The sequence below is a fragment of the Apis dorsata genome, unplaced genomic scaffold, assembly GCF_000469605.1.
Source record: "Apis dorsata unplaced genomic scaffold, Apis dorsata 1.3 scaffold_292, whole genome shotgun sequence".
In the NCBI taxonomy this organism is placed as follows: Eukaryota; Metazoa; Arthropoda; class Insecta; order Hymenoptera; family Apidae; genus Apis; species Apis dorsata.
Window position 1 is genome coordinate 505372 of NW_006263567.1, and position 4986 is coordinate 510357.

A 4986-nucleotide genomic window follows, 5' to 3' on the forward strand; every position below is an offset into this window, starting at 1 on the left:
TGTTCCTTTAATCATCCTTGAAAAATGCACAACAAAATCGTTGTTTTTCTCTCTCTTTTTTACGAGTGTGCGCTTATTCTTCTAAGTAATCTAAAATAATTATAAATTGTATCGGTAACAGGTTATTCCTTTTTTTTAAATGAAGGTAATTTAAGAAGTGAAGGATATATGGAAAAAATTTTTCATCCCTTTTCACGCGATAAAGATGGATTATTCATGAGATTGGCATCGATTAGTCGTAACTTAATTCCAAACGAAATAATTATTATAATACATTATAAACAAACAACGACTCCGACTTATTTTGATTCCAAGATGATGGCATCTGGCGCGCGTTTCCCCCCTAAACAATACCTAAACCTCGTGCCAAAATAAAATACCTGTGCTCCCCTCTCTCTTTCGATAATTACCGTGGTTGGTTGGCGCCTCGTATTTATAGATTGACCCAATCTCGCCGAGGGGAGGGGAAATCGGCAGAGAACAAGGCTCGCCAGACGGAGTGAAAAGACGGTCGGCCCGAGGCGGGGCTTTTCACGAAAGCGTAGCCGCGTTTCGCGGGCTTTGTTTTTTCGCCCGACAGCGACCAAATTAACACCGGAGAGGTGAGTAACCGCCGCTTTTGGCAACCAACCCCTCGCCTCTCCCCTCGGATGTCAAGAGACCATTCTCGCGGCAAATTATCCTAACACTTTCCCCGATAAATCCGTATCCACGTTTTGTTCTCTTACTTTCTTTGTTCGCCGAAGGCTGAAGGTGAAAAGTGTCAATCCATCCTTTAAGGTGGAGCGTTTGTTTCGAGAGAGAAAAAAAAAAAACTCAGCAAATTTTATTCGTAATCAAACTGCGTCGATAATTGGAAATACTTTTTTTGTCTGTTCGATCGATTCGTGCGTGGAGTCTCGTTGATCAAATATCAATTTAGTAGCTCTTTCTTGGTAAGAAAAATAATTTTGATGCGAAAGGAGGGAATAATATTCAGAATATTCACGCTTTCCTTGTCCTTCTACTAAAACCTTCATTCAACTAATTTTACCGTAAACCATATTTGAATGCATCGAGAGAATTTTAGCGAATAATCAAGATGACGAGGAGCGGTTTCTAAGCAAGGAAGCTTCGAGTATCTAGCAGTCACTGAACGATCCACGGCTGGATCTTTCGGATGGCGGATGGTTTTCCAGCGTGGAACGGAAAGAAATCCTTCAACCACAGGAAACAGGGCGTCCAATTAACCGACCGATTACCTCCGTGCCCTCCTTATTTACTGTCCGCCCGCTTCAAACTGTATTACCCCGTTCATCTTTCATCTTCGATTCTTGCTGGATTTGGACTAAAGATTGGGCGGCCTTGGTCGAGAACTGGGTCGGCTTCGTTATCGAAAGGTTAAATCCTCGGATGCGAAAGAGAAACCTCGATGATTTTATCCCCCTATAATTGAATTCGAGCCGAAAAGATTTTATCCGGTGTACATATTTCGTTAGCTAATTGAAAGAAGTAGAGAGTTTCGAGGGACGGAGGGGACGAGATTGAATTTTCTTTGTCGGTCGCCCGTTGGCCAACGGGTTTATTTCGTTTACGGAGCGACCGACTCGATGGGAAATTTTCCATTCCCAACTTTTCCAACCGTCCCCCCGGATCGATTCTTCACGCACGCGGTGCAGAAATTTCCGTGGATCGATGAATTACGTGTTCGACGAGGAGAGTTCGAGACCTTGTCTCGATAGACAGGTCGTTTAGTTTCGTAATTTGTCCTATTCCAATATCCTTTTTTGTATAAATTATTCGTATCAATTATTTGTTACGAGGTGTTCGATATGGATAAAGTAGAGAGTGATGATCGTACGTGTAATGAATCGAGAAGAAGGAGTAAAATTCTTTTTCATTCGAGAATTTGTTCTGTCACAGGTAGATCGAGTTTGAAAATGTTTTAAATGAAACGAGAACAAACACTTTTCATTTGAAATTTTGATTTAAAAATAATAGATCGTACACCTTAGATCTCCCAGTCTACGATCCATCCCTGTATCATAAAAGAATCAAGATAATAAATCCTTCATCGTCACGAAATTCATCGTTGAACTCGGCCAATCACGACTAACCATTTCCCACGTGTAATTACGCATTCCGTTTTTCCTTTCGAATTTATTCTCCGAATAAAATTGATCCTCTGAATCCACGTCATAGAGATTTCTTCTTCGTGAAATTCCAACGGAATAGTTGATCGTAGCCAGGTTGAAAAGACGATCCTACCGATGGAAACCAATTAAAACCGTGTTTCGTCTCCTTGTCGTTTGCAATTAGAGAAATTCCATTCTCGAAAGCCTATAGAATCCTTGTCCGATATTAAACGATAAAGAGAGAGACAGGTAGAGAATGCACCGATGCCCTCTCCCTCTCTCTATCTCTCCCCCTCGTTGGACAATCGTCAATGTGTACATGGACGCGTGCTTTCGCCAGAGCTAACGCCACAGGGAATTTCGCGTTTCCTCTGTGTCGACTGTGTTGGACAAGCAACAAAGACAAGGCAGGGTTATCCATTGGCATCGCCTCGATACACGGGTCTAGCCGCGTCTCAAAAGACCCCTCTGATCCGTGAAAGGCCTGGAAACCCCTCCCGCGAGAGTCCATTTGCAAAATGATTTTCCAACATCGGCTCGATGTACGCGAGTTGCGTGATTAACCCATCGTTATCCGCGGCCATATTTCGCGATATTCGTCGAATCGCTTGCTTTTCGTTCGCCCATCGTTTCTCAATGCATGGACACGAATCCCCGTGGATTCTTTCAACTCGTTTTTTTTTTTTTTTCATCTTTGATTCCGACGTTCCATCAACCCGTGATGGAATTCCTTTCCCGATTTGAATTCGAAACAGAGAGGGAGAGGAGAAAGAGAGAGGACGAATAGTTTCTTTTAAAGATCGTTGACTCTTTTTTAAAAAGACCGATCGTTCGCCAATCCCTTCCATTCTCTTTTCCTTTTATCTTTGTTTTCTTTCTTTATGAAATTTCCGATTGGAAAATTCCCATTTCGTACGTTCCCTTGTGATTCATCGAAGGAAGGGAAGATTTTAGTTTTTTTCTCACGTTTTACAGTATCTTGCCTCAAAGATGACGTGAACATCGTGATAAGTTTGAATTTGAATATAATTTGAATATTCGGATTAACTTAATTTTTAATTCTCTCAACGCCGTGTAATACGAGATGTCTGTCACAGGATCACGTACCCTATTTCCAAGCACGTCCGTTGCTATTTTAAGAGAACGATAAGGACGAAACGATTTTGTTGGAAGTGGAAATGGCGAAAGGGGGTCAGCCTACTACTGTCTCTGTGTATTTGTCAGCCGGCTTTCTGGATAACGAGACCGGTTCTCTCTCTCCTCTCTCTCTCTCTCTCTCTTTCTCCGCCCTAAAACGACCCAATTCTCGGGCAGAAACTGTCGATAGAGAATGGAGGAAGGTCAGAGAGAAGACGGAACGCGTAATGGCGGTATCGATCCAGCCGAAACTCGAGGATCGCGAGATAAAGGGCTCCCGTGTGTGGAGACCTTGCGACATCATTCCGCTATCATTCCTCCAACCTTTTTCCCTCCAACAATCGAATCACGTGGACCGGAAACTCCCTTTCCTCCTTCCATCTCCCTCGAGAAATTCTTTCTCTCGAAACGTTCTTCTTCCCTTCTCAAATTAACGAAATTTTCGACGGGTTTAAGTCTTTGCTAATTCGAGTATTTTTTCCCCTAAATTTATATATATATATGTATTTGAAAATTGGATTACTTTTAAATTAATTTTAAATTTAAACAATTTCGATAGATCAACGTTTTTTTCGAAATCTTGTAAATTGACTTTGCGATTGAATTTATCCTTTTTTTTACATTGGTCTCCATTTAAAGTAAATTCTTACTTCCATCCAATCTTGAATCTTGAATTTCATATTTCATGTACCGTTTTAATTTCCATTTTTCTTCTTCATTCTTTATACGATTCCTCCGTTGTTCCACTTGCACATCGATTTTCTTCCTTCTTTCTCCCTTTCGAGGAGCACGAAGACACACCTTTGCTTGATTCAATTTCCTCCTAACCGCAGGGTATGGTAAGTGCGTGCATTTTTTCCCTTTATTCTTCCCCTTCCTCCTTGTTTGTCTCTGGCCACGTGACCGTGTGACTTCACGCTTTCTTCCCTTCCTCCAACTTCCTCCAACTCCATGTTCTCGCTCCGCTTTTCTTCCCTTCTCCTTTCCTCTTTTTTCTTTTTCTTCATTTCGCTTTTTTGCCTCTCCCATACCATTGCCCTTATTCTTGTTCGCCGCCAAGTTTACCTTGCCTCCACCTAGTCTCGCTTCCACCCCTTTGATGCATTATTCAGAAAAATTATTCCACACAAATCATTTCTCTTATTGACCCACGTTAATGGCGATTAAGGCCATTCCATCTCTCTCTCTCTCTTTTCGAAATGACTTTCTGAGAAGGAGAAGGAATATCTTTGTTATTTAAAAATCGAGAGATTATTTATTTTATTTATTCTATTTATTCTCCAAGTATGTATTCGACGTTTCACGATCCATCGTTGAAGCTGTACGAAAACGTAACTAAGCGTTCATTCGGATCGTTTTCCTTGTTTCGACGAATGATATGATGGCCACTTTCCCGTATTCGACGCGTGTCGACGTCACTCCAATCCAGGAAGAGCTGTTTCCATTTTGTCTCGTGTCTCGTTTGATTAATGGAGACGTTTAACGTATCGATATGCAGATGGTTCCTTATCTCGTGTCTTTTGCGATACGAAAATTTACGAGATCGAAGGATCGAAGAATTTTCAGAGAAGCGAAAGTGTATTCATAATGGAAATATCAATTTTAAATTTTAAGTTAAAGTAAAGAAGTTTATCGATTCGATGAAAGCGCAAATTTGTAAAATTCAAAATTTAATTAATTAATTTACGCTCGTCGAAAGAGAAAACGATTAGAATGTACAGCCTTTTTTTTTTTT

The 4986-nt window shown here is 41.0% G+C and overlaps 1 protein-coding gene and 1 long non-coding RNA gene across 2 annotated transcripts in view; both read right to left on the reverse strand.

Annotated features, from left to right (window-relative positions):
* Nucleotides 1–4986, reverse strand: part of LOC102675236 — a 181283-nt gene that overhangs the window by 63486 nt on the left and 112811 nt on the right. The window lies entirely within an intron of this gene.
* The window catches only part of LOC102678166, a 17870-nt gene continuing 16993 nt past the window's right edge, over nucleotides 4110–4986 (reverse strand). The window contains exon 3 of the long non-coding RNA XR_421988.1: nucleotides 4110–4182. This is a non-coding gene — a long non-coding RNA (uncharacterized LOC102678166). The remainder of the gene's footprint in view (nucleotides 4183–4986) is intronic.